Below are 8,506 nucleotides of genomic sequence, written 5' to 3' on the forward strand. Positions count from 1 at the left end.
ATTGCCATCTGCAGAGGTGAGTACACTCTGGATTGTAACATGCAGCTGCCAAGTCCTCCATCTGCACATGGTTTAAATACTTCAGTTGCAGATGTTCAAGAGGGGGAAGTTCTAGTTTTAAGAATAGCTAACCACAATTTCCCTGGATTAAAAAAAAAAAAAAGTGTGTCATTAAAAACAAGGCAGTAGATTGAAGGAAGCAGACACTGTATGTTTATGGCTGTGTTATAACCTAAGAACAAAAGAGTGATTGCAGCCTTTTGGTCTCAGATCAAAACTCCATTGAACCCAAACAAAGTTGGGATGACAATGCCCATGCAAAAAAGCATGTCTGACACTCTACATGGATATATCTGGCAGGTACCAGGCGGGGTAACTACCTCTCCAGGAAAGAACTGGATTTTCGTTTATCAGTGTAAAATACAGCATAACTGAACTAATCTGATAAATCTAGGAAGGAGTCTGTAATTTGGAACTCTTTTTCATTTTATTAATTCTTTTTAAATGCACAATTTCTTTTTTATGACATGCTGGAATTGCTGAATCCCAGGCTTCAGCAAAACGGTAAAATACAAAGTGTTTTGTGAACACACACACATACATGTCTTTAAGAAAGAAGCTCTGTTCACCAATTTAAAAGGGATCTTTTAACTTTTTCTTCTAACTTTAACCTTTTACTGCCTGTTCTTTGGCTACTGTTATGAGAAATACCAGAAAAAAGAGAGAATTATTTATTGGATGAAGGATAATGGACTGAAGCTTAGTCTCTTCCAAATGAATGGGAGATGTGTTGTTGGTGAACAGAGTCACGACCTTTTTCAGATACACCCTGCAGGCAGAAAGAGGAAAAGTAAATGATGATACAATTTGTGAGAGACACCACAGTGCAATGCTTTGAAAAAAACTGAAAAAAGGAGAATTTTGAGGCAATCAGATTCTGACCATCTCTTTCTGTAAGTGAGGAATTTATAAGTCATTTTGGTTAAAGCGAAAGTTTTGGGGTTTTTTGGTTTTAAGCCCACAAAGCTAGCCAAAAAATTGCAATTAATTCCATACCTATCACTTCCACAACTTCACATTTTCTTGGTATATGTCCTGAAACACTCTAAAGGAAATGTTACAGCCTATTACCCAGGATTAAGGGTTCCCTGAGATGTGACAATTTAACTTTTTCCCTAGATATAATTGGGTTTATTGACTGACCTTTTTCCCCTTTTTATATTCCCCAAACACAAATATTTATCTTTCTGTCTGACCCACACTCTGTCCCTTTTATGATTACTTTCAAGAACCCTGCTGGGTCCAGGTCTGGATGCAGAAATCTAAGGGATATTTGTTTTCTAATACAATCAACAGTTGTTTTTGTAATATAGCTTGCCCAGATCATCAACACTGTCAGCATCACTGGCAGTGTGAACCTGAGTGGCTTTGTACTCAATCTAGAACAAATTTTCCTTGGCTGAATTTATTTACTTACATTGTGGTGAAAAAAAATCATCAAAATCCAGACATTAGAAAATAAGCTGACAGAATTGATTTAAATCAAACTATCTTCTACTCCTGCTTTTCCAGAATTGGTGAACTAGCAACAATTGATTGTCTGGTCTTGCATCCCAGACAAATTATATTTAACCTTAAACTCTGCTTTATAACCAAACTTAAGGTGACTTAAACTCTTGAAGTGTTAACTAAGGTAATGTTGCAGGTTCTCACTAAATTGCTGAGAATAATTGAATGCATGGCCCATAATAGAAAAACTGTAGTGTGCATTTTTAATTGAACTAATTCTCATGAATTTAAATTAAGCATACTGCGTTTAGTTAATCGACTTGAGTTGAAAGGCTTGTCTCTTGAACCATTGCTTGGAACAGCAATTAACACATCTTCTGTGCAGTCACTAGTGTGAGTAAATGCTGCTTCAAGAGTGAGGGTTTAGGAGTTGCACTTACACTCATGTTTCTTAAACAGTCCAAGCATGGCAACATTGCAAGTATATATATATATATGTGTGTGTGTGTGTGTATTTATATATATATATATACATATATATATATATGCACACACATGTATATATTTATGTGTGTGTGTGTGCACCTGTGTAAACACACACACACACATACAAATCAGAATGACATTCACAAAATCTGTCAATGTATTTAGGAGAGGTCTCATGTTGGTTTGAGCAAAGTACACACATGGGCTAACTGCTTTGGATGTAATTTGGTTGGTAGTTATCAACAACAAATCCATTGATCTGTATTTTAACTTTTCTTCTGAAGTCTGATAGTGTCTAAGATTTTCTCCCCTGTCTGTTCTCCATCTCTCTCTCCAGGGAGCACATGCCAATTCTTTATCCCAGTTGGCAGAACTAGTGCTCCCCAGTCACTCTTAGTCAGAATTAAATGTTTTCCCACTGTTTTCCACACCATAGTACCTGAGTTTGCAAGGAGTCTAGCCCATAGTGTAATTTTTTCCCCCAGGTTTCTGAATCTTTCTATCTTGTTCAAGTAACTTATCATAATTTCCTTACAATTAGGCATTGTTCCATGCTCCAGCAAACTCCAGTTAATGGTGTCTCTGTAACACTCAGGCAATACAGTGGCAATGTCATACAACAAAGCTAGCCATGTTCTTGAGACTGACCACCCTTTAGGGTCTTTAGGGAACTCAGGAGATTCCCTGTTCCCTGCATGCAGATACTGCTTTAAATATTTTGGCAATCAGGCAGCACAACTTGAAGGACTTACTTCAGTTTATAGAAAAATACGAGGTCAAGGTCAAGCCAAATCCTAAACATTTAGTTATGCAGTCGTTCATTAATATGCAAAGTTTCTTCAAAATCTAATCTACTGGCCATAAATAGGTCTTTTGATGTACCAGTGCTTAGTGTTTTGGCACAAATATTTGTATTGTTGGACCTGATAACAAATACATCAGTGTCCCAGCAGTAACATGCATATGCTCTGAAAAGCTGAGTTAGACCAACAGGTTCTAGGTTTAGTTACACAATTCACTAATTCAGATAATTGTTCATTCCTGCATTTTGGGTCTGACTCTACAAAAGGAACCCTAACTCCCTGTAAAACCCATGGGAACCCTGATTGGAGAATCATTATGCTGTTTTACTCCATAAAGAATTGGGAGATAACCAATTGACATGTCAGGGAGGTGATACAAAACAAGACATAACATTTTTGTCCTTATAGTACAAATAGACAAAATTTTTAAGAGACAATGGACCACAATTGAACTAGGATCCCGGAAGAGCACATGCAGGGTAAGAGCACCCAGCAGGCAAGCCAATATAGTCACTCTTTTCTGCTTCTTGTTTTGCAAGTTCAAAGAAGGACTTTACCTGAACTCTTAGGCACCTGCTGGTACTGTGGCCGTGTTTTCCAAATGCACAACTGCAAAGTTGGGAATCATGAACTAGTAGAGACTGGAATAAAATAAAGACAGTATCAGTATCTTTTCCATGCCTTCAACAACATCTCTTTGAGCCATTTACTGTTGCTTGTGGAGCTCTGCTCACTTCACTGTGTCTCAGGACTGAAATTTGCTCAATTTTTTCAACTTTTTTCTCTCTAAAGACCCTGAATCATACTGCTTTTTCTCCTATAATACTCTTAAATTATTTTTCTGTCTGGTCTAAGGGGAAAACTCACTTTATTTCAGCCCATAGCAAAGTTCCCTTGAATTTTAGTGGATATAGAATTTCACTTTAATTTCTATATGCTTAACCTTTGCAAGGTAGTTAACTCTACACATGTAGGTAGCTTCACTGCACTCAAGGAAACAAATATAACTGTGCAGGCCTTGCCACGATTTTCCTTCCTTTGTTATATTATTTAAGTGTTCTGCATATTTTAGATCACATCTTCCTGTCAAGTGTCCAGTGTCAGTCATCACTGCAGAGGAACTACAACAGGTTAAAACAATAATTTATTGTGGAGGTGTGAAGAACTTCAGATTAGTAAATGTGAACCTGTTCATATGGCAATTGATGGGTGGTCCTTCCGTCCAAGCTGTCCTCTGATGGGCACCAGTAAAAAATCCTGAACATTTGGTTTATTTAATGACAAGCTAATCTTATTTGGAAATTTTCCAGACAACTTGGCTTCTTTATTTATTTATGCATAGCTCATTTTTTTAGTAATAAAAATAAATGAAAACAAAACTCTCATAAATTTGGAGATAATGCATGAAAAAGTAACCCACTGAATCCAGCTCCCAGAAAACTAAGCTGAGAATACAACCCACAGTTTTTGTCTTCTTAAAAAGTCAGCTAATGGATAGTCTTCCCCTCTAACTTCCATCTCAGTGCCACAAAAAACATCACACATAATTTCTCATACCTAGTTTATAATCTACATTGCCCCCTTTATGGTTTTTAAAATCCCTTTAAGTTTTTTATGCACTTTCTTCCCTGAATTTATTTGTTGATGAATAGAACTTAAGAATGAGAATAGCAAAGTGACTGAAGAATTTGAAAGAAAGAAAAGCTGTCAATATATGTTCTGTCTTTATGTCTACACGGTGAGTTTCTTTGTGGTGCTTTTAGGACTTAGCCATGAAAGTAATGGAGTGATGCAGATATCATTAATGGAAGCTGCATACTCACAAAAGCCACAAGAAAATGTAACTGATTTTGGGGGTTTGGATGGGTTTACAGTGAGTCGTGTGCATGACCTGGCTCCAGCTGCCGAGCTATCACCTTCACCCAGCATCTTGTGCACCTTCTAACCACCTTCCTTCTTCAGGTGCTCCAGGCAATCCCAAACCCATTCATCACAGGACCAAGCAGCTCTCAACCACCTTTAGCAGGCTTGAGTCTGATGGATTTCCAGGCCAGAGTCTTGTCAGTTTTGTGTGTTGTGCCCAACGTCAGAATTGGATGGCTGAAGGACAGAGGTGAGAAGATGATTGGGAATTGTGGCCCACAGTGTAGGTTACAGTTTCTCTGTCAGAATTAGAAAGGACAACTTCAGAGTGATTTTCTGGTGACTATTTTAGGTCTACTCATTGCAAGCTATGGAGTTTCTCAGCTGCTTTGTAACAGTAAATCTTTGTTCTGCTGCTTTTACCTTTTCCTCAGCCACAGCGGCCTGCTCTGCTCTGTCCACTTTGCAGGCCCGTTTTAGGCTATTTGTATAACAATAATACTTTGTAGGTCAGGTCTCTATCCATTTTAGGGATTATAAATCAGAATAAAGATAGAAATAAAGAGAAAAGGAATCAAAGGGAATTGTCACAGATGAGAGGTAGTAAAAGGAACAAACTTTTTCTCCCTATAGATAACTGACTGCAGAACAAAGTCAGACTGGTTTTGGTAACCACAGGGTGTAACAGTCAGGCTTGAGGTTAAACCTGTTTTCCTGAGGACAGCAGGACAATCTACCTGAGTGTCACATTTGTAATAATGAAGTTTTAGAGAAGTCATTAAAGACTAAAGAGCATTGGAATGTTGGTACCGGACTCCCAGCCAGGCTAAAGGCCAGAACTGCAGGTGCAAAAAGATTTCCACTACATCACAACATAGCATTTTAGAAAGGGCAATACTTTTCCCTAATAGGCTGCTCACCTATTGGGTGTTTCTCAGCATCCTAATGCTCTTGCCACTTTGAAAAAGACCTAATCAAAAAAACTTACTTCTTGACTAATCATTTCAGTAAAGTGTTTTTTCAAAGATACTTTAGTTCAATATTAGCATTTTGCTTGAATTGGTTCTTAACCTCTCTCGGTTTCTACCTCATTGTCTGGGGTCCATGTTAGGCTTCTGTATTCCTAAATTTGGAAGTGTAATTGCATTTCCAAAATCCTTCCTGTCTCACAATGGGGCCAAACTGTCTCCTTCTACTCTCCCATGCAGGCTCTTGCCCTCTGATTCCTCTTAACAGTTAAATCTTGGCTTCCAGTTTCCATCAGAGCTGCTAAGGGAAGCTGGCTAAGGAAAAGGAAATTGCAGACAATACAGCCAAACTAGAGAGTGCAGACTTGGAGCAGATCCTAGCAACATAGCCTGTTAAAGGCAGCAAACAGGTATAACTTTTTACATACAGCCAAGTACACACAGCACAGCAAACCAGGTTGCTTACCTGGGCTACGAAACCAGGTCATCGGGAAGAAAATGGAGGCTAAAAGGGCTCAGAAGGATGTTTACACCTATCCACAACCATTCTTGGTGGTTCCAGAAGGAATTTTAGGATGTGGGTAGGTTCTCAAATGGGGTGCAGAGGATGGACTACAGATAGACTGTGGAAGTTGGGCACAGGTGGTGTTGAGGTGGCAGGGGACAGAGAAAGACATGACAACTCTAGCTGGGAGCTTATATCTCTCTTCTCCACAACATATCAGGAAATGATCTGCAGAGGGTCCAGGTGAATAGAATTTACAAGTTAAATTGGGGTCTAGGTGATGAGAAATTTTAAATTAAGCTGTATTAGAAATTTTGGGCTAGAGTACTTATTGACTGTAATAAATTTTCTGCTATAAGAGTCATAATATAAAATGTTATCTTTATTCCGCTAAGAATAAAAAACTTCAATTGCAACTATGATTTAATGCAACCATTACTCTTCCAAGGATCCCTAAAAGAATCTGTTAATCCCCTCCTCCATGTTGGAGGACAGCATTGTCCACTTCAGCCTCCTGGGGGCTTCACCAGCACACGCTTCCCACCTCCCACAGTTAGGTCTTTGGTGTCTGCCTTCATTCCACAGTGCCAAATCTCTACAAGTGGTGAATCCCTGACATTCACTTGCTAGGACATACATTCTACAGGTTAGAAGATGCACCAAAATCGAAGGGAACTCCCAGCTCGTACCTGAGCATGTGCCATGAGGGCCTGCTACTTGCACTGGAGCCATATTTGTTATTCAGAAAAAAACCCCTAAACAATCAAATCACTCTCTCAAAATAAAGTTTAAACATTCAGGCTCTGATGTCTTTCAGTCTTAACAGCCGATGGGTGAAATCTGTGGGGGAGGTAGGCAGCTGAACAGACATGAGCAGTAGTAACTGTGTTTTTGAGGCAAATGATCTGATCCTAATGTACTAAACTTAGAATTGTTATCACAGCTTACCAGGGGTTTAAATATCAGGGGCTACTTTTGTCCCATATTTCTCCCTTCCAGCTGCTGAATTTTCCTTAAGCTGGCAGGCCTGCAAACCATGTCCAGAGATGTAGTAGCTGTTCAGGAAGGTGCAGAGACGTGCTACCTTGCACTCAACAAATGGAAATCCTATGTGGACCACAGAAAAATTAATTTTCATGGGGAGTTAAATACTGGTGGGTTTGAAAAACGAGGTTGGTTGCTTATAACCTAGTCCTGGTAGAGAAGGCTTAAGCTTCTATTAGCCTGCATTATGAATGATTTCATAACATCTTAATCACTCCTGCCCTGGACATTAACTCTGAGGAAGACATCTTCACACGCTGCAGCTTCTTATCACCTGTTTCTCTGGTTTTTTGGCAGTATGTCCCTGTACAGCATTTGAGGGAGAGACACTGTGGAGCAGCGCACCGCCCCTGTGTCCCTCCATCGCTCCGCTGTCCCTTCACCGCACCGTTTCCACGGTGCCTGCACAGCGGGAGCCTTCGCGGAGTCTTAGTGTCGCGCCGTCGCACACCGCTCGTCTGCTCCTGTCCCCCGTCCCCCGTGCCCCGTCCCTGCTGCGCTGGGGAGCGCTGAGCACGCTCAGCCATGAGGCGCGTCCCCGCTGCTGCAAACCCCGTGCGACCCCTCGGTGACAGCCCCGGCCGCGCTGCGGGGCCACCCCGCGCTGCCCCCGCGCCCCGCCCCGCGGCCCCGCCCGCACCTGCGGACACCGCCCGCGCCCCCCGGCCCCGCGGGACCGCGCTGCCCAGCCGTGTCACGGCGCTCCCAGTCCTCCCCGCCCACCATCTTCTCCCCTCCCAGACAGGCACGGCCGAGGCGAAGCGGCGGACGGGCGGCTGCCTCCGTCTCCCTCCCCTTCTCCTCAGATGCCCTTTGCAGGGTTATTATTACAGTTCGTGGCTGCGCTCTGCCTGCCCCCCCTCGCCGCCCGCCCCTGCGCGCTGCGCAGCGCGCTGGCCGCGCTCCCCGCCCGGGCTGGCCGCCGCCCAGGGGTGCGGGATCCCCGCGGCCCGGAGCCAGCGCGCTCCGCTCCCCGCGCCCGCCCCGCCGCGTCCCGCACCCGCTCCCCGCACCATCGCCCCGCTCCTGCTCCCCGCACCATCGCCCCGCATCCGGCGCTGCCCCGGCGGGGCTCGGCCGGCGGGCGCTGCCCGGTGGCTCCCAGACAGCGGGGGAACGCGGGGCTGCGGATTATTGCAGACTAAGCAGTCTGGCGCTGCAGCATCGTGCGGGGGGAGGCGGGCGGGCAGGGGGAGTGTGTGTGCGTGCGTGTGTGTGTGTGTGTGTGTAAAGGGAGGATGGAGCTGGCAGCTGGCCAGCTACCATCAGAATTAGCTCATTGTTCAATATAACCGGCGCTGGCAAGCAAAACCCAGCCCGAGAGAGGG

General features: G+C 43.1%; 1 long non-coding RNA gene across 1 annotated transcript; it reads right to left on the reverse strand.

The window, feature by feature from the left end:
* Positions 1 to 465: 465 nt before the first annotated feature.
* LOC125319780 lies at positions 466 to 8,500 on the reverse strand. Its single transcript, XR_007200891.1, has 6 exons — positions 8,192 to 8,500; positions 7,083 to 7,241; positions 6,096 to 6,362; positions 4,690 to 4,898; positions 3,356 to 3,439; positions 466 to 829 (listed from the first exon to the last, which is right to left on the reverse strand). It is a non-coding gene; the product is annotated as an uncharacterized LOC125319780 (long non-coding RNA).
* Positions 8,501 to 8,506: the final 6 nt, after the last annotated feature.

The sequence above is a fragment of the Corvus hawaiiensis genome, chromosome Z (assembly GCF_020740725.1).
Source record: "Corvus hawaiiensis isolate bCorHaw1 chromosome Z, bCorHaw1.pri.cur, whole genome shotgun sequence".
NCBI lineage: Eukaryota > Metazoa > Chordata > Aves > Passeriformes > Corvidae > Corvus > Corvus hawaiiensis.